At 35.9% G+C, this 27,474-nt stretch overlaps 1 pseudogene; it reads left to right on the top strand.

Annotated features, from left to right (window-relative positions):
• The first annotated feature begins 18,285 nt into the window (after positions 1 to 18,285).
• LOC111718986 lies at positions 18,286 to 21,670 on the top strand (annotated as a pseudogene).
• The last annotated feature ends 5,804 nt before the right edge of the window (positions 21,671 to 27,474 follow it).

The raw sequence follows: 27,474 nt of genomic DNA, 5'->3' as shown, positions 1-27,474 counted from the left end.
ACCTCCCAATTAGCACAAATAAAGATCAGTTGCCCCCTGAAGGGATAAGAATTTTGTCCCAATAAACTACAGTATGTGGCACTTGATAGTTGATTGTGCTAGTCAATTATGGAGAATACTGGGTAGGAGCTGTATAACTCTAACAATATGTGTGGCCCATTGATAGTTCTTTGTCTTGTGGGGTGAAAAAAAAAAAATAGACAATCCTTGAATTGTATATTGGACATGAAAATCCAGTTCTTTTGACTTGAACTCTCTGTCTTGATCCATTGACATGGACCTGACCACTCTTACTTCTGGTCCATTATATTAGTCCTCACTCTTATTCCTTAGATTTAACTCTTACTTCTGGTTTCAATTCAATAAATATATGAGTCTGCTACATGCAAACCACTTTGCTAAGAATTAGGGGGGAAGAGACACTCTAAGACATCATGGACCTTGTAATTTTTAGGAGACAAAGGACATAACATAGAGCAATATGCTATAATACCAAAAAGAACATGATGAGTAAATAAAGGAGGTACTACATGTGATTCAAGATGTAAAGAATGACATTATTTGCCATGGGATAAATCAAGAAAGGCATCACATTTTGATTTCAACAGCTTGGGAAAGGAAGGCTTTCTTGGCATGGGCAGTAGCATGATAAAAGATACAGAGACAGACTCACTCTTGCAAGTGGTATTCATGATGATGTCTAGAAAATGCAATCAAATTAGTTTGTAGAGAATAATCTATGGGCACAAATAATAAGCGATAAGATTGATGTCATGAGTCTGTCATTTTTCACAAACTAGCATATGTTTGTTCCTGTAACATCATACATAACTTTCCCATTTTCTTCTCCACTAATCTATATATATAGCTTTGTCTTCTCCATGTCTTCTCTATTAATCTATATAGCCTTCCTTAGCAGCACATAATTGATTTTTCCCATGCTTGGTAAACCATAGTCATACTTGTATGTTCACTTTACATGTACTTATGTACGAATATTATACCACTTTGCATTTTGAAGTCTTACCTTTTGCAGGTCTTTTTGATCTAAATATGTTTGTGCATTTTATCTTTCCAGAGAAACAGTAATCCTCTCATTAGACAAGAAATATCACTTTTGTATTAAAAAGTAAACTCTCATGCAAGGCTCTGGGCAGCTTTTGACAGCTAATCTGTTCAAGCAGATAGAGCAGTTACTTTGAGCAAGACAGTGTACTTCTCTGAACCTCACGTTCTTTATCAATAAAATGAGAAGACTGAACAAGACCATCTATCTCTAAGGTCACTTTCAACTCCAACATTCTGTGAATTATCCTGTTCTAAAAGGAAGAATTGAATGCAAAACTCCAGTCATGCATCTTTTACTTTCCAGGCTCTGATCAGAAAACACCACTGTTAACATTTTACTAAATATCCATAATACAATAGATTTACTTTGTTTTGGGAATATTTCATTTTAGAGATTGTCCCCATTACCTGTTCTTATACAAGACAAGAAATCTACATTTCTATGCATTTTGCAAGTGTTTATGGGGTCCATACAATTCCTGGCCAATGTTCCTCTAAATTGTCTAGACCAATGGTTCATCCAGTAGCACATACTGAATCTTTCTGCTGTATATTTTCTCAATTGAAAGAGCAATTAATGTTCATCTCTGTTAGTTGATAGCTAGCTCAGACTATACATGATGCTGTTTCAGTTTAGCAAGCAAAAGACTGAAATTTTTTAGTGAGGTATTGCAGGGATTTGAGGGGAGTGGGTTTCCTTGCTCTTTAGTAAACATATTAAGATGGAGCTTATCACTAAGTGTTAAGCATTTTTGCTATGAAGTAGGGGATATATAGAAATTAGGAATAAACAGTGCCAAATATGAATATTATATAATTTCTTAGGGATAGAAAGGGGACAGAGACCTTCATGTTATATAAAATCAATGGGAATAATTGTTAACAACTCTAGAGAGAGCTATCTAGCACATAGTACTGGACTTAGAATGAGGGAGATCTGAGTTCAAATCCTGCCTCAGACACTTAATTCATTGTCTAATGCAAGGCACATCACTTAATCTCTCTCAGCCTCAGTTGCCTCATCTATAAAAAAAAAAAAAGAATGCACTTAGCACCTACCCCCTTTTTGTTGGAAAAATCAGATGAAATAATATATGTAAAATACTTTGCCAACTTTAAGATGCTATATGAATGATAGCTATAACTATTGTTGCTACTATTTTATAATTCCTGCCTGTTTGTTTTCTTTTAATTTTTTAAAATTCTAACTAAATTTATTAAAAATTTTGTGAACAATGTATGGTCTGTGAATGCTTTAAGTTTTTTTTTTCTTTATTTTACACTCAAATACAAAATGAGAAAAGAAAACAATAACATTGCCATGCACAAAACAGACCATAGAAATGATTCAATATAAAAAAAATTCCCATTTCAAGAAAATTTCTATAATACATACTATACATTGTTTTCAATGATGCACAGCATTTCTTTATTTCCTTGTTGATTTTCTTTTGCTCTCTGTTGTGCACTTTTAATTTTATTTTTCCTTCTCCCTCCACCCCTTTCACCCTAAAGAAAGATACAATTAACAATCCTTTTTGTAGAGGCAAGGAATTGGAAATTGAGTGAATGCCCATCAGTTGGTAATGGCTGAGTAAGTTATGGAATATGAATATAATGGAATATTATTGTTCTATAAGAAATAATGACCAGATTTGGAACTATGCTCAAAAAGTTATCAAACTGTACATACCCTTTGATCCAGCAGTGTTACTACTGGGCTTATATCCCAAAGAGATCTTAAAGAAGGGAAAGGGACCTGTATGTACAAGATTGTTTGTGGCAGCCCTCTTTGTAGTGGCCAGAAACTGGAAACTGAGTGGATGCCCATCGATTGGAGAATGGCTGAATACATTGTGGTATATGAATATATTTTTTTTTTTATTTAATAGCCTTTTATTTACAGGATATATACATGGGTAACTTTACAGCATTAACAATTGCAAACCTCTTGTTCCAATTTTTCACCTCTTACCCCCCACCCTCCCTAAATGGGGATGACCAGTAGATGTTAAATATATTAAAATATAACTTAGATACACAATAAGTATACATGACCAAACATTATTTTGCTGTACAAAAAGAATCAGACTCTGAATTATTGTACATTAGCTTGTGAAAATCAAAGATGCAGTATGCATAAATATAAGGATTGAATTCAATTAATGGTTTTAGTCATCTCCCAGAGTTCTTTTCTGGGTATGTAGTTCAGTTCATTACTGCTCCATTAGAAATGATTTGGTTGATCTCGTTTGTGAGGATGGCCTGATCCATCAGAACTGGTCATCATCTGTATTTTGTTAAGTATATAATGATCTCCTGGTCTGCTCATTTCCTCCAGCATCAGTTCTTAAGTCTCTCAGGCTTTCGAATCATCCTGTTGGTCATTTCTTACAGAACAGTAGGTATATGAATATTATGGAATATTTTGTTCGGTGAAATGACCAACAAGATATTTCAGAAGGCCCTGGAAAACACTGATGCTGAGAAATGAGCAGGACAGAGATCATTATTACTCAAAATGACTACTATTGACGACCAATTCTGATGGACTGGCCATCCTCAGCAATGAATGAACAAATCAGTTCCAATAGCAGTAATGAACGAACCAACACCAGCGAAAGGAACTCCTGGGAGTATGAACTAAATTAGAATCCAATCCTATTTCCCACCTGCATTTTTTATTTCCTTCACAGAATATGACACTATTTCAGGTCATTCTTTACAACAAAATAATGGTTTAATGTTGCTTTAATTTTAATTTAATTGTCTTTAACATATTTAAGTATTATTATCCCCAGCCAAGGAGGGTGGAAGGAAGGAGGAAAAATTGGAACAAAAGGTTTGGCAATTGTCAATGCTGTAAAATTACCCATTCATATAACTTGTAAATAAAAAGCTATTTTAAAAATAGAAAAAAAAAAAAAAGAAATAATGAGCAGGCTGATTTCAGAAAAGCCTGGATTTACATGAATTGATGTTAAGTAAAGAGAAAAGAACCAAGAAAACATTGTACATATTAAGAAGATTATGTGATGATCAAATGTGTTGGACTTGGCTCTTTTCAACATTAATGCAACAGATGATCCAAGTCAGTTCCAAAAGACTTGTGATGGAAAGTGCCATCCACATTCAGGGAAAGAACCATGGAGACTGAATGTAGATCAAAAACATAGTATTTTCACCTTTATTGTTGTTTGTTTGTTTACTTATTTTTTTTCTTTCTCCTATTTTTTCTCTTTTCATCTGATTTTTCTTGTGCAGCATGACAAAAATGGAAATATATTTAGAAGAACTGCACATTTTTAGCTTGTATCAAAATGCTTGCTATCTTAAGAAGAAGAGAGGAGAAGATAGGGAGAAAATTTGGAACACAAGGTTTTACAAAGGTGAATACTGAAAACTATCTTTGCACATATCTGGAAAATTAAATACTATAAAAAGGGTATAATGTACCCTATGATATATGTACATATACATTGATATCTATAAACATACATTCTCATATACACTCATACACATATATGTAAGACCATACTGTCCTTATTTCCTCCTATCATCTGTTTCTTTAAAGGTAAATAGTTTTTTCCCTCTTAAGTACAAGTCTTTACATGTTTTTTAAATCAACCAGTTCATGCAGTAAATCATTTACTACAGCATAGTAATATTCCTTTCTGTTTCAATCAGCAACTTCCTTTATAGGATTTTTGAGATTAATTTAGGGATTTATAATAAGTCAAAATGATTTGATTGTTCAAAGTTTTTCTTAAAACAACACTATTGTTACTATATATGTTTTCTTGGTTCTGCTTACTTCACTCTTCATTATTTTGTGGATGTTTTCTCATGCTTTTCTAAAATCACCAAGCACATAATAACAGAGTTATATTCCATCAGGCTGTTAAATTTCAGACTTACAGTTATTTAACCAGTCTTTGCCCTAAGCTCCTTTTCTAAATAAAAATTTATTAGGGGAGGTGAGAACTTGTTGATATGAAAAATTCACAGTTAGTGTGTTATTTTCTTTTTGTTTTTTGTCTAGCAAAGTCTAGACAAAATCTAGACTGTTTGTTTTCTTTTAATTTTTTAAGGCTAAGTGCATTCTTTTTTTTTTTTATAGATGAGGCAACTGAGGCTGAGAGAGATTAACCTTTTTGTCTAACCTTAGACCAATAACTCCTGAGTTACTGATAACTTCAAATTATCTTCCTTTATTGATTTGAGGCAAAAAGGAAATATTATAACTTTTTAAAAGTTAAATTTTATTTTATTTTCAAACAAATATTTGTTTTTCTCATTCCCACTTCCCTTCTTCCATCCCCAGTGACAAAGCAAGAAAAACAAAACCTCTATTACAAAAACGTATGGTCAAGCAAAACAAATGTTTACATTGGCCATGTCTAAAAAAATTATGTTTCAAAGTGCACTTAGACCATCACATGAGGTAGGAAGCATATTTTATCATGAGTCTTTAGGAACTGTAGTCTGTCATTGTATTCATCAAAATTCCCAAGTTTGAGGTTTTTAAAAATATAGATATTTTGTTTTAACCAGGCAAGACACATCTTTTCTTCTCCTTTCCCTCTCCTTTTCCTTCCTCCTCACTGAGAACACAAGAAAAGTAACAAATATTGTCAGCATTAACAATGTTCTAAAAGATATTTGTAGATAGCATGCTTCATCATTAGTTCTCTGGATTCTGTTAAGTCACTACATTAATAAGAGTTCAACATTTAATACACCATATATACCATAACTTATTTACCTGTTCTCAAATTATGGGTAGTCCCTCAGATTCCAATTTTTACCACCTCTAAAAGAGTTAGAAATAATTTTGTATATCTTTAAATTTTGTTTTGCTTAGGACTAACATCTCCCTTCATCTACCCTCCAATTTCTCTTTCCTCCTTTTCCTCTTGGTGTTTCTCTGTTGAGTGAAATATATTTCTGTACCCAATTTTTGTTTGTGTGTTTGTGTTGGGTGTGTGTGTGTGTGTGTGTGTGTGTGTGTGTATGTTTCTTGCTTCTTCTTTTGACCAATTTAGAGTTAAGTTTTGGTGTCTGTTGCCTTACCCCACCCCTCCACTTTGTTTGTATAAATGTCTGTTTTTACATCCTGATTATACAAAGATAAATTTCTCTATTCTTCCTTTCTCTACTACTCCAGTATTTAACTCCTCCTTTCTCTTTCCATTGTTTTCTAAAGATCAAGTTATAACAGAACCACTCCCAGGTCTAATCTAATTGGACTTTCTCTATCAACCCTGAAGATGATAGGGATGAGAAGGGACCCACTTCTCATCTTCCTATATTTGAATGCAAACAGTTTATCTTTGCTTAGTCCTTTATCATTGTTCCTTCATATTTATCTTTTTTATGCTTCTCTTAAATCTTGTGTTTGAACTTTAATACTCCACAATTCTAGCTTTTTCATAAGAAATGTTTAGAAGTCCATTATTTCATTAGAAATCCATTTTCTCCTGTGTAGCATTATGCTAGTTTTTCTAGGTAAATTTAAATTATTCTTGGTTGTAAACTTATATCCTTTGCCTTTTGGAATATCAAATTCCAAGTTCTCTGCTCCTTTATAAAAGTGGCTGTTAAATTGTATGTGATATTGACTGTGGTTCCTTGGTATTTTAATTCTCTCTTTGGGGCCACTTTCAATATATATATATTGAAATATATATATATATATATATATATATATATATATAAATGAGAGAACATACATTTTCTTCTATATTTTATCAGTCTTTTGACATTATTTTAATATTTCTTGTTGCTTCAGCAAGTCATTGGTTTCTATTTGATGCATTCAAAATGAAAGAAAATTTGTTGCTTGGACAAGGTTTTATACTTCTTATGGCAAGCTACGAATTCCCTTTTCCATTTCTTTTTTCTGTAGGTCTCATTTCTTTTCTAATTTTTTCCCCAAATATTCTCATCCCATTTATACAAACATTTTAAAACAATTTTTTATATTTCTGTTTTATGTCTTCCAGGAATTTTAGCTGGGTTTGTGCCCAAGTTGTCTTTTTCTCTGAGACACTGAAGTAGATGTTAAAGAGTCATTCTGTTCTAACTTTGTCTTAACTATCCCTGCCACCACAGTAATCCATTATGCTGGAGTTCTTTTTTGTTTTGTTTTGTTTTTCTATTCTTTCAGCCTACTTCCATACTTCAGAGTTGATATCAGGAGTGGGTTTTTCCCCACTTTTGGACAAAGGTCTGGACTGATCCTACTGCTGCTTTCTTGGGGTATTAAATGCTCTCTTGTTATTCCAAGAACTCAGATACCTGCAAGTTTTCAGTATTCCCAAGTGGTTTAATCCAGGGCAAAGCCTGATTACTGCCTTCCTACTGTGAGTTTTGCAAGTTCCTAATCCGAGTTTGAACTTGAGCAAGAATAGAAGCCAGCTGGAAAGCCCTGTTGATTCAGAGTAGCAGAATTGTAGACTCCTTTTTGGTCTGATCTCTGTCCCAGTTAATCCTGGACAGGCTAGACTAGCCACTGGAAGTGAGACCCTGATTAACCAAGATTTGGAGTCATGCTGTTACTGCTGCTGCAAGCTTTTGATCTTTCTTTTTTCATTGGCCTAGGGCATTCCCACTTGGGAAACACACTGCTATGCAGATTCCCTTCTCAGTCCATACTGGACCTGTGATTTAGAACTGAATAGTGGGGAAGGAAGCTATCAGTTCACCCCTATCACCCCCCACAGTGCCTTGGCATGGATCTGGGGGCAACCCAATATGGATCTGGGAACTTTTTTAGTCCTGGTACACAACCTTCCTGGGCACTAGAGTGCTCTTAAGAGGGCACTAAGAGTGCCCTTAGTCTGATCTGCCCCCAACATCTGCAGACCTCCCTGCCTGTCTTCTTATGCAAACCTGGCTGGATAAAAGCCTCACTGTGACTTGAAGGTGAGGGGGGAATTTCCTTCTCAGGATTCTGTCTGATGCATTTTCTAGATCTGTTTATGGATGAAAACTCACTATTTTGCTTCTTCTTATTTTACCATCTTGGCTCTGCCCTAGAAATATTATTTCTTCTTCTTTAGAATCACCTCTATTTTCTATATTTGTCTGGATGACAAATGAGAGACTTTCCACCTACTGAACAGTACTTGAGAACCTACTATGTCCCAGGTACTATTTTAAGTACAAATGATATAAATAGATGAACATGGGAGTTCTGAGAAATAATGGAATTAAAAGAAATATAGCAAGTTGCTAAAAAGCTCAGGAGAGAGTCTGAAAGGTATTTATCTTTTATGTCCCAAAATAAAGACTTCTTTAAATGTTCAAGTCCTTTTTGGTATATTTATACACCCTAAATTTCTCACTAAAAATGCTATTATGTACACTTTGGGAATTCACCAGAAAGTCCATGATATTCCCAGCAAACTCTTTTAGAATTCAGTAAGCATTATGACCATAAAATGCCATTTGAATTAGATTTCAACCTTTGTTTTCCTGAAGTTTGAGCTAAGTCCTTCAATCAGTAGTCATGAAAACAAATGATCATTTTTCACCACCAACAACTTTGGAGTGATTCGTTAATTGGCATTCTATTTCCCCTAAGTTCTCTCTTTTTTTAACTTCAACCCTCTCCATTTTCAATCCAAAACCACAAGGACACCTTGTTTATCTATATGTTATAAATTTCATTGTACACAGAAATTAAAAGGATAGAACAAATAGGATTCCTGGCACTTTTTTTTCAAATTCTCCCTTCTCTATTTTATGGAAAATCTTAAAGCTTTTCTTGCTTAGCATGTTAGCATGTTATCTTCCCACAAAATATGAGCTCTTGGAGCACAAGGACCATTTGAGAAAAAAAAACAAAACCAACAACCCAAAAAACTTTAATTTGTATCCCTAGGGCTTAATGCAGTGCCTGGTATATAGCTTGTGCTTAATAAATGCTTACTGATTGTCTGATTAACTGAGAATCTTGATAACAAGATTCATTGATTTTCAACTCCTTTCTCAATCTGTTGGTACTCATTGGATGAGTATTTGGAGAGGGGTAGAGTAATCAGCATTATCCAAGGGAATCTAGATGCAAAAGCAGTTTTCTTCACCCTCAAAGATATCTTGGAATCTGTGGGAGCAGAGGGGGGAAAAGAGTCCCAGCAATCCTCTTTTGCAGCAACTTCTGTCACCTGAATTACAAGTGCCAACAGGACTTCCTGTTGAGATTGTATATCCAGACAATGGATATGAGACTAGAACACTAAAGAGAGAATGTAGGTAAAGAAATAAACTTGGGAATTATCTGCAGAGGGGGAAAAATGAAACTATAAGGACAGATAAAATCATCAAGAGAAGGAAAGCATAATAATAGTTGAGATTTCTATAGTGCTTTAAGGTTTACAGGATACTTAAAGTATCTCATCCCATTTGGACACCACAACAACCTTGGGAGATAAGTACTAAAGATATTATTCTTTTTTTTATAGATGAGTAAAATTAACCTAAGATATCTAGGGTCATATAGCTAATGATTAGGATTCAAAAATCATATCTTCCCTATTCCCAATTTAATGCTATTTACTTTGTCAGAATGAAAGAATACTGAAATTCATTTAAGAGTAAGAACAGAAGGATGATGAGAAAAAAAGAGATGGAGTTGCCAAGAGATATAAGAAGAAAAATAAAAGAAGAGGTCAGTGCCACAAAAACCAAGAGAGGAGTATCAATAAGGAGGAATGGTGAAGAGATGGAGACACAAAGGATTTAGTGATAAGAAAACTAGCTGTTACTTTGAAAAGAGCAATTTTATTGTGGTTGTGGAAACAGAAAATAGATTACAAGGGATCAATGATTGAATGGGTAGTGAAGAAGTAGGGGAAAAGATAGATACCAGCTTGGTAACCAGCACCAGCTGTAGTAATTCTGAAGAAGTAAGATAAAAAGAAGCGAGCCTCCTTTTATGTAGTGGCAAGGAATTGAATGGGTGCCCATCAGTCAGGGAATAGCTAAATAAGTTATGATATTTTAATGTAATGGAACATTATTGTACTGTAAAAATGATGAGCTGTACCATAGGAAATGATGAGCAATCTGATTTTAGAAAAGCCTGGAAAGACTTACATGAACTGATGCAAAGTAGAGTGAGCAGAACCAAGAGAATAATTTACACAGTAACAATAAAATTATATGATGATCTACTCTGATGGACTTGACTCTTTTAAATAATGAGGTCATTTAAGGCAATTCCAATAGACTTGTTATGGAAAATGCCATCCACACCCAAAGAGAGAACTATGTAGATGGAATGTAGATCAAAGTATAGTATTTTCACATTTATTGTTGGTTGTTTGCTTGGTTTTATTTTTTCCTTTCTTATGTTTTTCCCTTTTCATCTGATTTTTTTTTTGTGTAGCATTATGAATATAAAAAATATGTTTACAAATATTGCACATGTTTAACCTATATCAGATTGCTTGCTGAATGGAGAAGGGGAGGGAGAAAAGAAGGAAAAAATATGGAACACAAGGTTTTGTAAAGGTGAATGTTGAAAACTATCTTTTCATGTATTAGGAAAAATAAAATACTATTAAATTTTTTTTTAAAGCAGCTTGAGATTTATTGCCTCAAATCTTTATAACTTCATAGCGGGCACTTAGTGCACTCAGTGTTCAGAAAAGTACTACTTTGTTAATCCCTTCTGCATCAATTCTTAGCAAGTAATTCTCAAACTTTTCCACTATTAAAAGTAACTTCTAAGTGGAAATCTTTAAATTTCAATAAACTTTGACCCTTGTAGTAAATTTTCCAAAATTATCATTAATAAACCCAAGGGTCATCAAAAAAATTTAGGACTCTTTCAGAGTGCCTTGCAGCATAGTTTGAGAAACATTGCTTTTAAGGATTGAAATGATCAGATTGTGGCATGGATAGGTTACTTGGGCAATGGTATTAAAGATGGGTTGGAGAGAGAAAAGGGGTAGAGAATAAGCCAAATGACTTGCCATATTTCAAGCTAGAAGAAACCTTTGAGGTTATCTAGTACAATACCCATATTTTACATTTCTAGAAAGTTTAAATGACTTGTCCAAAATCATACTGCCAATACAATGGTAAACAATAGCATGCAGGGTTATACGGTAACAGATCTAGAATTCAAACTCAGCTCTTGACTTTTGTGTAGTGCTCTTCTAAACAGGTGAAACAATAATATGGTGAGAAAAATTCTCATCCTTTTCTTTTAAATAAGATGGAGGTATGATTCAGCTCCTAAGAACAATTTGACAGGATATCATGAATATAATTTCTTAATAGAAGGGGAAAAGAAAGGAAAGAAGAATTAATCCACCAAACTAGTAATTAATTATTTACTTAACTGACTTAATGACATCCATGTCTTTTTCACTTACTTCATACTCCTAATCAAACTGAACATTCATTTCCAACCCACACAATAAATATTCTTTTCAGTCACCACAGGACCAGGCTTCGGTAACTACTGTATCAACTTTTCTAAGATTCTCCTTTCTCTAATTCACACTCAAAGGCTGAATTCCCAAGAAGGGTGGCTATCTTGGGTTCTAGGTCCTCTGTGGCTCTAATTCCTAAAACTCAGAAGCCCCCACCAGGGTGCGTATCATTCACATTCAATAGATGCAATTAGGTCAGAGCAAGTGTATTTACTGAGATCACATCATAAGAAAAATAGAAACAAAACATTTCTCCTCTCCCCTATAAATTGGGGTACATTCTGCTACAACTGCACAGTGGGGAAAGTCATCACACACTACAAGTACTAATAGAGAGTAGTACACTTATGGAATATGTGTGATCAAGATAACTCATTCATCTAACAAGATAGGGCCTTGATATCCTTTCTATTTTGCCTCTTTAAAGAATGTTTTGATTTTAAAAGAACTACTATGAATGAGACCAATCCTTTCTCATTCAAAAGCTAATTCCATTTACTTCCATCAAGCAGAACTGTGTAAAGGAGTAAAAGAATATGAGCCTTTCTTTATATATTTTAACATTTCTTTACACATTTAAGCATTTTAATTTAACATTTTAATCTTTATACCTGGTTATTAGACTCTGTGATGTCATCAACTGGACTAAGAAGAAGTTGGTAATGGTATTCTAATCAAATACTCCCCTCCATTTTGTTCACATCTACCCAGACAACATAAGTTCATTCAAATCAAATAACTTACACATGATGGAGAAGTTTCTCCCTTTACTGAGGAAGTGTATTGCTAATTAATTTACTCATTGGAAAAGACTCTGGTGGCAAAAGGGAATACTACTTCGATCACATCTTAATATAGCACAGAGGGTACAAGCACAAATAGCATAAAAAATACATAGACAAAATTCTAAATAATATAAATTTTTCAGTACCTGGATGATAGGGAGATACACCTCCTTCCCACTTGCTGCTCTCTTTTACCAAATGCCCTAAACATTTTTATTTCTAAAGCTAACCAAAAAATTTATATAGACAAAGGACAAGGGGGGGGGGGAGGATAGGGAGGGACTATGGTGGAGTAAAGCAGGGAGCATGGGGAAGAGAATGGGAAAGGGGATACAAAGAGTCTCTAGTATTACTATGAATTAAGGAGCATTCAGAAGCATGGACCAAGTGGAAACAGAAAAATGCTGGGGTAGGAGTGGGAGAGGAGTTTGAGGTCTTATTTTTTGTAAGGTTATGGTGTGGGACAACCTAAATTTTATCCATTCCTTTTTGGACTTAGTTCAATAACATCCACATCATCTGAAAATTATCAGCAACTTTTGGTATTATTGGTCTCACTGCAAATACAGCTTATAGATCACAAAACCAAAAGATTCTGATAACAAGATCTACTTAGCTTTTTCTGATTTATTGGTAAAGAATGTGATTTTTAATTAATATATGATAAAATTTACATATTATGTTCCTTTTATCTATGGGACAGTCTGTAACGACTTATAAGTTTCCCTTTTTTATCTTACTTTCTGCTAATGTTACTTTATATTGGCTACGTAAATATACCAAATAACTAGAGTGTGGGGTGGTTGGGGGACCAGAACAAGATAATTTTAACACATACAGTCATTTTAATTTAATAATTAATTAAGAAAAGATCAATGTCTTAAAAAAAAAAAAGATTGCTAAGATCACCTTCTTCAAGCATATTACAAATGCTCAATGCTTTGGTTTAGTGCCAGTTTAAAACCAAACACATGGCATTTTTTTTATTAAGTTTCAGTTAAGTGAGCCCATATGAAATGAAAAGTTAGGGAAACAATCCTAATTAATCTATTTAGCGGGTGCTTCAATTATGTCTACTTCAGATTAAAATAATTTTTGAACAAATTAATTACTTCAGTTCTTTGTTTTGTTAGCATAGACCAGGCCTTTATTAATACTTATAGAATCTACAACAGTATTGAGATATTAAATCACAATTTCAATTTTAACCCATCATAAGGACATTTATATGCAGCATTCTCTATAAATATCTCCTTCAGTTTGAAAACTTCGATCTAAAGAGTCATAAAACCAGACCTTTAACATTGGAAGGCTTCTCTTAAAGCCAGCTTCCTTATATTACACATAAAATGAAGACCTACAGAAGTTGAGTGATGAAAGTAAGTGGTAGAGCCTTGATTAAAAAATAGTGCCACAGATTCCAAATCTGAGAAACTTGCCACTGTACCAAACCGTTGCCCTGAAATCTCTAAATTACAGATTATGTCTCATTTTCATGTTAATTGATACACTAACTTTTAAGAGGAAAATCTGTTTATTTAAAGTATTATATTCCTAATTCTTAATGTTAAAATCAAGTAATCTTTTATGTCTGTCCTAAAAAAAATAAATTGTTACTATTTGGAATACTCTACTTAGAATCATCTCTGCCTTCAGGTTTCCCTAGCTTCTGTCAGGTTCCAGCTAAAGCCCTATTTTCTTCAAGAAGTCACCTCCTCCCAGCTTTGTCTTGTTGATTCTGTACATTTTGTGTTTATTCATAGTTGCCACATGTTGTCTACCTTAGTCTGTGGGCTCTTTGAGAGCATGAACTTGGCTTTTTTAGGGGACTTTTTTTTGGAAGGGGGTGGAATTTGGCCTTTCTTTGTATGGAGCACAATGCCTGGCACATACAGGTACTTAATAAATGGTTGTTGACTTTCCTTCCAAATATCCTTTAATTGAGAGGGAAGGCAATATTTCCTGGCCTATCATGGGGTGGGGGCAGTTAAAACACTGTTACACTGACCTTACTAAGAAAAAGAAATGCCCTAGAAATCAAGACTTTCCTAAAAGAGTAATAGAAACACAATAATTTTAAATCAACATGGTGCTTAGTTTAAAAAAAAAAAGTGCATTTCATTGACCTAGATCAACAATAATGATGTGTTCCAACAACACTCTTTATTTTAAGAAACTTTCTTACCAGAGGGAGAAACAACAGGAAACATCGAGATACATTCCAGACACAAGAAAAAAAGGAGAATTGTGGTGCAAAAATATCATTAAGTACTAACTAAAATCATGTGAAATGTTTTAGGAAGTACATAAAGTAGAAGTGAATATAAATTTTTGCACTTAATTCTTTTTAAAATTCAGAAGGAGTTAAGATAGATATAATAATAATAATAGCATTTATATCATGTCATCAAGTTTGCAAAAGAATTTATAGATATTATCTCATTTTACCTCACATCAACCCTGGAATGTAAGTGCTATTACTATCCCCATTTTACAGGTGAATTAACTGAGGCAAATAGAAGTTAAAATACTTTGCCATAGGATCAAATAACTAGCAAATATCTGAGAGTACATTTGAACTCAGGTCTTCCTAACTCCAGGTTTGAAAATCTGCACCTCCTAGCTGCCCAACGACATATATATATATATATATATATATATATATATATGCAAATACATGTTTATGAAGGACACAAATCCCAAAGCTTTTATTTCAAAACTATTCCTGTGCATTAGTAAGGACACTAGCCAAGAGATGAGGAGTTGTAAATGAACCTGGCTTCCAACTTTTTGGCTGGACTTTCTCATCTACTGACTCCTCTTCATATTTCTGGCCTATGAAGCTTGTTGTAATATATGAATTTAAAATGCACCCATTGCTTATCTACTTATCTTAAAAAGCTCCCCAATTTTTCAACATACTTTGATAAAGAAATCAGCAAACAACATTCTGAACCAGCATCTCCTGCTACATTCTAAAGTCAATTATAAGACTTTATAAGTTTTTCAATAGAAATAATGCTATTAGCCAGAAACAGCATCAATAGAAATTTATTAAGCACTAACTGTGTACAGGGCATTTTGCATATATTGCTTCTTGAGGGCAGATACTGTTCCTTGATTACTTAGCACCTATCACCACATCTTATCCATAGGAGACATTTTGTAAGCATTTGTACAGTTCAGTACAAGTAAGTACCAAAAGATAATTGATAAGCAGATCCTTGCTCCAGTGAAGTTTGCAATCTAATAAGATGAAAGCATATACAAATAAATCCAACAAAAAAGACTTTGCTACATTCCTAACAAAGATACAAAGTAAGTGCTAATATTGGAGCAGACCCAAAGATTCCTACTTTCTAGATGGTAATTTCTGACTAGAAAGAATTATTAGATCTTAGGATGACTTTATATGGTCATTCCAGGCCAGTTCCTAAAAGCCTATTCAATTCATTATGTGCTAAAAGTACTGTTATTTATAGAACTGTTCTAGCTATATCTTACAGCTATATGTAACATTGCTCCACAGTGGTATAAGGCTGTCTGAGTTTGCTATATTTGTGAAGTCTCTGGAAAATATGTTGTCTATCTTATAAATATATTCCCTAGACTACCTTATGTAACTGACATATGGACTGTTTCATTGGAACTTCACAAGAGGTGAATGAATTATCCCTTTTTACAGTTAGCAGATTGAGATTTATAGGCAGTGTGTTGTGGCAAAAAAAAAAAAAAAAGTTTGAAAAGTGCTGTGGGTTGGATTTGACATCAGGTCTTCCTGATTCCAAATCTAGCACACTGACATAATGCTTCATGGTGATTGTACCAAGTCCTATACTTACACTATTAGCCCTTTAGCCAACAACCACCTATGTGATGTGAATGAAGGCTCAACCTCTTTACTTTGACAGGCTCATCACTAGAAGGTTGTCTATCAATTGGTTTTGGTTTTGATCAAAGTTATTCAGGAAGCTTGACTACTAAGGCAGAAGCATAGTAATCTGCTTGCATGGAGGAAATATTAATATGATTGAAATCCCAGACTTTTAGGGAATTGAAGTATTATTCAGTTAAAAAATGCACTTCAAATTCCAACTCAGGATAACAATAAATAAATAAACTCCAAGGCATGGGTGAGAGTATGAGGGAGGAGGTGGTGGGTGAACTATAGATTGATATTCTCCACAAAAGTAGCATGATAGGCACTACATTTACATAAGAGAAGGCACATCTACACGGCTGTATAAAAGAATGCAACCCCTCTAAGTCAATCACTCCCTAGGTGTTCCGAGTGTGTATATGTGTGGGGGGAAACAAAGGACAGTTGGGGGGCGGGACAAGTTCCTGATTCAGAATATCCCTTGTTCTCTTCGCTTTTTAACTTCTCCACCATCACCACTACACAAAGAAATAGGTTTTAAGTCTGAGGGTGCCCCTAACCGTGTCACAACAATCCTCTGATTATTATTAATCAGATCAGGTATCACAACAGATCTTCTTTTAGAATATAAGAAAAAATAACACATAAATACATCCCACAATCTTTCCTCACCTTCTAAACACATAAACATTATGAAGTAAACGTAGGAGTCCTGATGCTACTAAAATGGAGTGACTTTGTCTTGCGATATTTAAAAACTGTTCGGAGGACCATTTCTCTGAGGCTTGCATTCCAAAGTTGAGTTCTCATTTCTGAAATAGTTATCCTTCAGAAATCCCAGCCCAGGAGTTCCCATTCAGCCATTTCTGTTCCCTGGACACACAAGGAAGCTTGAGGTTTAATCAGGTGGAAAAAGAATGAAGTGATTGTTTAGGGAAGGGGCGCTTTTAAACTGAGCTTTCTTTGATCTGGTTAATAAAGAAATTATTTTATACAAATGGGTTCATCAACATTCGTTGAGTTATTGAAAAGAGGCTTGGAAACCAACGGATATCAGAGTAGCGATTAATACGGGTTACAGTCAATCCCAGACAAGAGGACCAAAGGCAACGGAGCCCCAAACATCCACGAAAAAAAAAATAGCCATCAACTTAGGGGTCACTTCCGCGAAACTTCTAGCAACAGGTGAATTTCTCCGCTAGGGGAATTCCGGATACCGATAGTCTCCATAAAGCTCACGCACACGCGCGCGCACGCACACACACACAAACACACACACACACACAAACACACACACACACACACACGTGTGTGTGTTCCTTGACTGCTCATTATTCCTTGACTGCTCATTACCCCAAACCCCCAGTTAGTCTCAGGAAACCCTCTTCAGTCACGTGCTCCTGCCTGAGGTACTCAATAGCTCCCTCTGAAAAAGAGGTTTAAAGTTGGGGGAAAGCAAACTACTAAACTTTCCGTCCGGCCCCCTGCCTCTGCGCTTCCCGGGAGCCGACACCTCCAGGCTCAAACAAAGGGAGGCTCTGCTGCCCGCGCTCCCTGGCTGCTCAGCGCCCCAAATTCTCCTCACCCTCCGCAGCCCCGTCAAGCAGCCCGTACCCAAGTTGGGGTCGTAGGTGCAGCCCAGCCCAGACCCAGAGCCGGCTGCCTATTTCCTTCTATCCCCGAACTCTGGGCTGGGCTAGGAACTCCGAAGGGTTTCTTAGTTGGTTACCTGGAGAGCAGCTCCCCACACCCGCCAGGCTTGCTCTTGATCTCGCCGCTGCAGCCCCGGGGCAGGTGAAACAACCTGTCCCAGGCGCCATCGCTGCCAATTATCAATCACTTCTTCTTCTTCCTCTTCCTCCTCCTTCTCCTTCCACCTGCTGGGCCACTACGGCAGCTACCACCATAGCCCGGGAGCTCCCGCAGAGCTGCCGCAGCCGCTGCGGTCGTTGCTTCTGCGGGGCCCGGGACTAACTAGGAATGAATGGGAAAGAGGAGGGGACACGGAAATAGGCGGGCTGGGGAGGGGTGGGGAGCAGGCTGGTTAGCAGGCAGAGCAGCCACCAACTACCCCTCCTCCTCGTCCTCTCCAGTCTCACCCACTCCCTGGAGGGAAGACGAAAGATGCGTCGCGGGGAAGGGAGAAAAAGAGGGCGGGAGAATTAGGAGGGCTCAGGAAAGAGAGCTAGCGTGCGAGGAAATTGGCACTTGGTTTAGAGGCGCCAGCTCCACCTGCTCCGGCTGGACCTCCGGCAGCGGACACGACTCCTCCGGGCCCACCGGGCTGCAGGCTGCCGGACAGGGCATGCTAGGGACTTCATATCCCGGAAGAACCGAGTCTGGCTCCGCAGCACTGGACTTTTCCAAGTCCCTGGAAAGCAAAGAAACTAGAGCTTCGATGAAGCCCGGAAGATGGAAGGCTAGATTTTGGGAAAAGTCTCTCCTGTCTAACGTGGTAGAAATTTCTGTCAGGAATATATGCCCTGGGGAAAGCCCTGAAAGCCTCTTACTTTCTCTAACTTAGCCAGCTGAGAGAAAAGTGGAGGACATACTCGATGGAGCATGGCTGTAGGTAAGGAAAGGTGGACCAAAGGGCTAAGGACAAAGACTAAAATACCCAGGAAAGTTAGAACCTTGTATTTTCTAGACTTGGTATCCCTCCATCTCCTTAAGATAGATAAAATTCTACATTTCAAAAAGGAGGTGAAAACACACACACAGAGACAGAGAAAGAGAACACAACTTTTGACATAAAAGAATTAATATCTAATCTGTTTCAGACACCAGTTTCTTTTTATATACCTTATTAAATCGTCATCATGGACTTTCACTTTAGTTTAGCTTGTATTGCTTTCTCCAAGGTCACCAACGATCTCTTAATATACAAGCTCATTAGCTCTTTTCTCAATCTTCCACCTTTTGGACCTCTGCACCTGTTGACCACTAAAAAGTTCTCTCCTCTCTTTCCTTTCCAAGGCTTCTCTGAAGGTTCCTCGTTCTTCTCCACTGATGCTTCTTTCTCTTCTAGGGATCACAAGATTTAAAATCAAAGATAATCTTCCATTTTTGCAGATGAGCACTCCACATAGCACTCCTTTTTATATAGTATTTTATTTTTTCCAAATACATGCAAAGATAGTTTTCATTATTCACTTTTGCAAAACCTTATGTTCTAAATTTTTCTCCCTCTTCTCCCCAAGACAGCAAGCAATTCGATATAGGTTAAACACAGCACTTCTTTTAAAATTACTTTCTACTTTATAACCACTTGTTTACATCTTATCTTCCTTTCTCTAAAGGATTTCATTTTTCATCTTCTCTCTAGTGTAGTGCCCTGCATTGGGTAGGGACTTAACAAATGTTTGTTGAATTGATCTGAATGAGGAGCTTGAGGTGATGTCTAAAAAAGATTAAATGGCTTGCTCAAAGTCACACAACTATTTGCAGAGCCAAGATACAAACCAAGACCTTCCATTTCAAAAGCCAGTGTTCCCCTAGAATCTAGGTATTCCCTACGATGCTATCCTGATTTCTCTCTCTCCCTCCCTCCCTCCCTTTCTCCCTCCCTTCCCCCATCTCTCTCTCTCTCTCTCTCTTTCTCTCTCTCTCTCTCTCTCTCTCTCCCCCCCCTTCTCACGCTATTTCTTTCTCTCCTTTCATGATCTCATCTACTCCCAAAGCTTCAACTATCACAAATTAAATCCTTCTCAGGGTCATGTTACGGATGATCAAATTAAATGGGCTCAGCTGGGTTAGATAGGCAATTGGTCATAGATTAAAGGTTGATAGTCACACATGCAAGCTAACCAGTTTCTAATTTAAAACTACTTCATACTTCTCCTAAGAAGATAAAGAAAATTCTCCATTTCAAAAAGGAGGTAGAAACACACATACACACACACACACAGAGAACACAACTTTTGTCATAAAAGAATTAATGTCTAATCTGTTGTCTCATATACCATAATAAACAGTTTCTTCTTATATACCTTATTTAATCATCTTCATGGACTTTTGCATTAAGTATTGGAATACTTAACTTCAAAACTTAAGTCAAGCAGAAATACATACAACTATTAATACTAAATTAATTGTTAATACTCAATTACATCTATGATCTAATCAATATGGCTATTCCTTCTATCAGCACAGATTATAACATATCCATGTCATCTCATCTCATCCATGAAGATTTTAATTCCTCTATATGTTGAAAGTCTGCTGCTTTAAAAAAATTTATCTATTTTTAAAACTCTGTTTAAAGATTTAAGGAATCTGTTACCCTTCATCATCAGTCCAACAACAACAGTCCACCTCTTTTTCTATAGATACAAGTTCATAAGATCATACATTTAAAGCTGAATGAGATGTTGGAAGTCATCTGGTCCTACACTCTCCTTTTGTAGATAAAGAAACTTGTCCAAGGAATTAAGAAGTTAAATGATGTTTTCACGATATCAAAAGTGTGTATGAAACCAGAGCCAAGTTTCAAATGCAGATTCTTTGATTTCACAGTACTCCTGCAACTGCAGCATGAAAGCAGGACACAACAAGAACAAAGCCTTTGCAGAATTCCTGACAGATGAACTTAAAGAGAAGGGAGAAAAATCCAGAAACAAATTCTTTCCCAAGACATCCTGGGATTGGGAATCAGGTGTGCTAAGGTACTGACCAAGTTAATCTAGGGATGAGCTGGTGAGAAGATCACAGTCACATTCGATATTAAAGTATCCCATCAATTTTTGACAATGAGATAGATACCAGAAGGACAGAATGCTGATGAGTAGAAAGAGCCTGAATTTACAACAACCCCAAACTTTTGTGATGGAAATTGTGAAGGGTGATACCAAGAAAACCCTTCCATTATCCAGAGTATGTGGAAGAAGAAAATGAGAGTAATATCTTCTTTATCAGGGAAGTTAATTTTCTGATCACAAGCAAGGACAAAACTACATGCTGAATTTGGGTCCCCTGAACTGGGAACAAGTCTCTTAATGGACTTCCTGGCCAATTAAGGGATGAACAATACATTTGCAGATGTGCTAATAGAGCTTAGTAAGACTTTGGAACATCAGATAAATATATCAGCATTCTGGAAAATCTGAAAGGATTTGTCAAGTGTCAGTAGGGAAACCTGAGGCGTTGAGAATCTATCTTGGACTCACAAGTACTTAAAAAAGAACAATTATCTAGACGCCATCTTCTAGAGAGTCTAGTAAAATATTTTCAAATTATGTTACCTAACCCACTTATATTTTCCATATTCTGTTGGCATTTTTGTACATCAACATAATGAGAATAATGAGAAATAAAACTGCACAAATGCCTTAAAAAAAAAAAAAAAGCTCCTGAGCTATGCTGAAACTAATAATGATTTTTACTCCATGTTTTGGGCTGCACTAGAAAGAACAGTCACTATGCTCATCTTTCACCACCTCTCATCTCTTGTTTTACTGCACTATAAACACTGTATTCGCTTAAATATGAAAATAAAGCACCACACTCATTTATGTGTCTTTGACTGAAATCCTAATCAGGGATACCCTTTGGATACATAGCTCATAGTCACCCAGTCTATCATACACCTCCAAATCAGGCTTGCCTTTCTAATACCCCAGGGACATAATTCCCAGGTCACTGTCATCCAACACTGCTCTATGTCAGGCAAAATGCTTCAGTGAACAGAACCATGAAGACACTGGCTTAGCCTCAGTTGCTTTATATTTAGAAGCCCCACTCCTGAGATACTGGCTTTCTTTTTCTAGACCTTTAATCTATGTAATAGAGCCTTTGACCATCACAAGTGGTGGAAAGGCTAAAGGGAAGAAGGGCTTGCCCACTCTGTTATTAGCTTTATATGTTATATACAACATACCATGGGAAGGGGAAGAGACATGCTTATATTACTCTTATCCATTATCTTACATATATATAATTATCTAGGATATATAAAAAATAAGCAGAGTTCTTCCTTCTCCTCTTCTTCCTCCTCAATATAGTTAGGTAGATATGTTGAAATCTTTGCTTATTTATTCTGTCACTTAGTTTTGTAAGGTCCATCACCCTGTATGTGTATGTATGTGCATAGAAACAGTGGTTCCCCTCATAATATATCCATATATAATCTATATGATATTATGTGTTAAAATGTAAATAGTAATATATATATATATATGAAATATGCTATACAATATACAATACGTATGTATAATGTATGAACAGAGAGAGAGAGAAGGAGGAGGAAGGGAGGGAGAGACAGAGACAGAGACAGACAGACAGACAGAGACAGAGAAAGACAGAAAGAGATAGAGACAGAGAAATAGAGTGAGAAGTCTACTCTACTCTACCAAGGTAGAATGGCAACGGAAATACCAAGAGGTTAAGTTATTTCCCAGTCATAAAGTCAGCATGATAGAAATTCAACTTAATCAAGTTCTTCCTGATTCCAAGACAATCTGTTTTTCATAGTAACAATAGTTACTTTTTATATAGTAAAGGTTTGTAAGTGGTTAACATATTTGGAAATTGAAGCTGAGAACAGTTAAATACCTGGGATCACACAGCTAATCTGTGTTTGAGATAGAATTTGAATTAAAGTCCTGACTTAAATTCTGGTGCTCTATCTATATTTAGTCATGTATATCCAGACCAACAGTCATACCTACCTACTAGTGTGCATACACACACACTGGTAAATGTTTAACAAATGGCTCTCTTAAGAAGAAAAATGTATTCACTACATACTTTTAAATTCAATCTCCGTTATTCATCCACATGGTGAAGTGGATAGAATGCTGAGATTGGAATTAGAAAGATCTGAGTTCCAATCTAACCTCAGGCAATTACTAGTTGTGTAATTTTGGATGAGTCAATTAATCTCTGTCTCAGTTTCCTCAACTCCAAAATGGGAAGAAGAACACCAACTTTTCACATTTGTTGTGGGGATTAAATGAGATAATATGTGTAAAATGTCTGACACAGAGTAGGCATTATATAAATGATAGAAGGCTAGCTTCTATCATTAATGTTGTTATTCGTCATCATTTTCTTGTTTAAAAATCAGCAAAAAAAAAAAAATTAAGCCCTTATTCACAATGTTTGCCTAAACCTTAAGTATAAATGCTCACACTGAAAATTTAATTGACTCCTGAGCTGGTTCCAAGCTGACTCTCACACTCCCCTGAATTATATATTTGAGTATCTACAAGTTCCATAGCTATACAGGATATCTAAAATAAAGGGGGGAAAGTCTACATTGAATAGCACACATGCACAGTCACATTGAGGGCTGATTTAATAGTCACTCACTTATCACTCATTGTTTTGACATCTGGCACACATCCTCAAATTGATAATGATAACTGCACCTTGACTGCACTCCTCATTGTACCTTCCTATTCACTCTCCTTTGAGTCACCTATACCTGTAAGTCTTGTGGGGCGGTCTGTAATGCAGTCATGGAACATACCCAGGAGAATAGCAAACTTCTATCATCAAAGACAAAATTCATTTGACTTTCACTAATGTAGAAACACCATTATCACTTTTTGAATTAATAAGCTGTTAAGGAGAAAGGTTCTTTTTGAGACTAAATAAAATAAATAAGAATTGTAGATGATGGCACTATACAAAGACCTGTTTGACACTATTTGCTACAAATCCAGTCCAAGCATTTCCATTCAGGAATTTTGGCTAATAAGTAATCAGGGTTTGATTATATTTTATAAGAAGTTGTTTTCCACCAGGGAGATGTTAAGTGACATGACAAGCCCCTTGAGATATTCCCTCATCAAGTGACCTGGGCTTGCTCCAATCCCCATTAAAAGGATAAAATGCTTTCCCACAGGGTCTCTGGTCCTTCACAATTCATTGGTGATCATGAACTTAACCTAATATGTATGAAGTGCTTTTCATCTTTCTTCATGTATGACATTTGAACCACAAGATATCTCAGATGGTGCCTCCTCAAGAGTCAATTGTGTCAACTCCAGACTGCACTTCTAGCTCTGTGACTTTCTTTGCCTAAATTCCTGGTCCTTCTCTCAGCAAGAGTGCTCCCAATTTTTTGGGATAGTTGGGTTGGTAATTCTTCCAGGTCTGTACCTTTACTATCTCCCAGAATCTGCTTCTTTTCCCTTTAGTTTGAGCCCTAGTGATTATGCTACACATCTGCCCCATACCTGGCCTTGGTCCATTTGGATTCTGTTTTGGCCTCTAGCCCCTGGAAAAAGGTCATTTTCCTTTCTGGGTCTGAAGGGCTCATCCTATGTTTTTTTTAAACTGCCCACTGCTGACCTTTTTGTCACCTCCATTGCTCCTCCTAGAGATTTCTATGGCTTCTCAATTGGCATGTCCTAAATTCAATGAAGGATTAAGTCCACCAGCTCAGGTTACCAACTCTGCCCACATCCCCTTTTCTTTTTAATGACTCATCACTCAGGTATTCTGAGGAGGAGGGGAGTTTAGTGGAACTTTGCCCAAATCACATACTTAATCACATACTTAAATACATGATATTTTAAAACTAAGACCAAAAATCCCCAGTGAATGGGGAATCTTTTATATTCTCTTAAGACAAATCATGTTTTTTATACTGGGATATTTTAAGGTCCTTAACTCTTATCAAAGGTAAAGGGAATGAACCAAATAAGTTCCAATAAAGCAGTAATGAACTGAACCAGCTAAACCAGCAAAGGAACTCTGGGAGATGACTATGAACCATCACATAGAATTCCCAATCCCTCTATTTTTGTCCACCTGCATTTTTTATTTCCTTCACAGGCTAATTGTACACGATTTCAAAGTCCGATTCTTTTTGCATAGCGAAATAACTGTTTGGACATGCATGCTTATATTGTATTTAACTTATACTTTAACATATTTAACATGTATTAGTCAACCTGCCATCTGGAGGAAGGGGTGGGGGGAAGGAAGGGAAAAGTTGGAACAAAAGGTTTTGCAATTGTCAATGCCGAAAAATCACCCATGCATATATCTTGTAAATAAAAAGCTATAATAAAAAAAAAAAAAAGAAAAAAAGGTAAAGGGAAATGACTCATGTGTTAAAAATAAATGCAACCAAAATCCATTTTTTGGTGTAACAAAGAACTGGGAACTAAGTAGGTGCCCATCAACTGCAGAATGACAGTATAAATTGTAAATGAATACAATAGAATATTTTGTGCAATAAGAAATGACAAAGGGGATGAACTAAGAGAAATTTGAGAAGAGTTATATGAATTAATCCAGAGCAAAGTAAGCAGTAATAGAAGACCAATATATAATAGTTACAATAATGTAAGCGACTGCAATTTTGAAAGACCTAAAACCTATGATTTAATCCAAATTATGCTTTTAGGAGACTGATAATGAAGCATGCTTCTCATCTCTTTACATGGTGGAAATGGATCAGAAGTAAAGAATGGGATATTCATGTTCACCTATGACTGATGATAGAAATTTGATTTGTTTGTACTTATTTGTTGCAAAGGAGGGCTTTTATTTTCTATGGAGGCAGTTGAGAATCATGAGGATAGAATAGGGAATAATAATAATAATGCCCTTCCCCCCCCCAAAAAAAAAGAATGCCAATGAAACATTTAAAAATGCACTGAGGAGAGCAGAAGAAAGTACAGTTGGAGCACAAACAAGCAAGGAAATGTTGCTACTACTGTGTTAAATTTAATATATACTACAAAAACAAGCTGTACATAATGGCGATTCATGGATTCACTATATTCTTTTTCTATTCCTTACATAGAGAAATGTTTGTGTTTGTTGATATTTGGCAATCCCATGACAAAGAAATGAATTTTTTAAAAAAAATCATCACCTCTTATTCTTCTTTGGTAAAATTCTTTGGCATATAAGGAAATGATATGCAACTCCACCCCATCAAGTTTTACCAGAGTTTCAGTGTCACTATATTATTTCCTGCTCTTACAATTTATTTTGCTATAGATTTTTTGGAGGGTTTCCAAATTCATGATGTCATTAAGAAACAAGTTCAGGCTCATGGGGTGCACATTTTATGATTGTAAGAAGTAGATATTTATCAACATTGGTTTCCCATGTGGCTTTCATCCATTCTCATTCAATAGAGACATTTCTACTCCCTTACATAGCACTTTGTACTGTTCTAATTCATAATTTATGTCTTATACACAAGAGATGTTGTGTGACATAAGGGATACTGGCATGATAGATTTAGAATCCAGAAGATTTAATTAAAATCTTATTTCTAAATATTTCCTACTCATGTTTGTTGCCATGCCCAAGCAAGTCATTCCCCATCTACAAAATAATTTGAATAACACCTATAGTAGGATCTTCTTCACAATGTTATTGTAGGAAATGGATTCATGACCTAGGTATATAGAATGAGATTATAAATAGATTAGAAGAACATAGGATCATTTACCTCTCAGACCTGTGGAGGAGGAAGGAATTTGTGACTAAAGAAGAACTAGAGGCCATTATTGATCACAAAATAGAAAATTTCAATTATACTAAGTTAAAAAGTTTTTGTACAAATAAAACTAATGCAGACAGGATTAGAAGGGAAGCAATAAACTGGGAAAACATTTTTACAGCTAAAATTCTGATAAAGGCCTCATCTCCAAAATATATAGAGAGAACTGACTCTGATTTATAAGAAATCAAGCCATTCTCCAATTGATAAATGGTCAAAGGATATGAACAGACAATTTTCAGATGAAGAAATGTAAACTATTTCCAGTCATATGAATAGGTGTTTCAAATCATTTTTGATCAGAAAAATGCAAATTAAGACAACTCCGAGATACACGCCTGTCAGATTGGCTAAGATGACAGGAAAAGATAATGACATATGTTGGAAGGGATGCGAGAAAACGGGGACACTGATGCATTGTTGGTGGAGTTGTGAATGGATCCAACCATTCTGGAGAGCAATTTGGAACTACACTCAAAAAGTTATCAAACTGTACATACCCTTTGATCCAGCAGTGTCCCAAAGAGATCTTAAAGGAGGGAAAGGGGCATGTGCAAAAATGTTTGTGGCAGCTCTCTTTGAGTGGATGCCCATCAATTGGAGAATGGCTGAATAAATTGTGGTATATGAATGTTATGGAATATTATTGTTCTGTAAGAAATGACAAGCAGAATGATTTCAGAAAGGCCTGGAGAGACTTAACATGAACTGATGCTGAGTGAAATGAGCAAGACCAGGAGATCATCATATACTTCAACAACAATACTCTATGATGATCAATTCTGATGGACGTGGCTCTCTTTAACAATGAGATGAACCAAA

Source organism: Sarcophilus harrisii, chromosome 1 (genome assembly GCF_902635505.1).
Source record: "Sarcophilus harrisii chromosome 1, mSarHar1.11, whole genome shotgun sequence".
NCBI classification, from domain to species: domain Eukaryota; kingdom Metazoa; phylum Chordata; class Mammalia; order Dasyuromorphia; family Dasyuridae; genus Sarcophilus; species Sarcophilus harrisii.
This window is presented reverse-complemented; position numbering and strand designations above follow the sequence as displayed.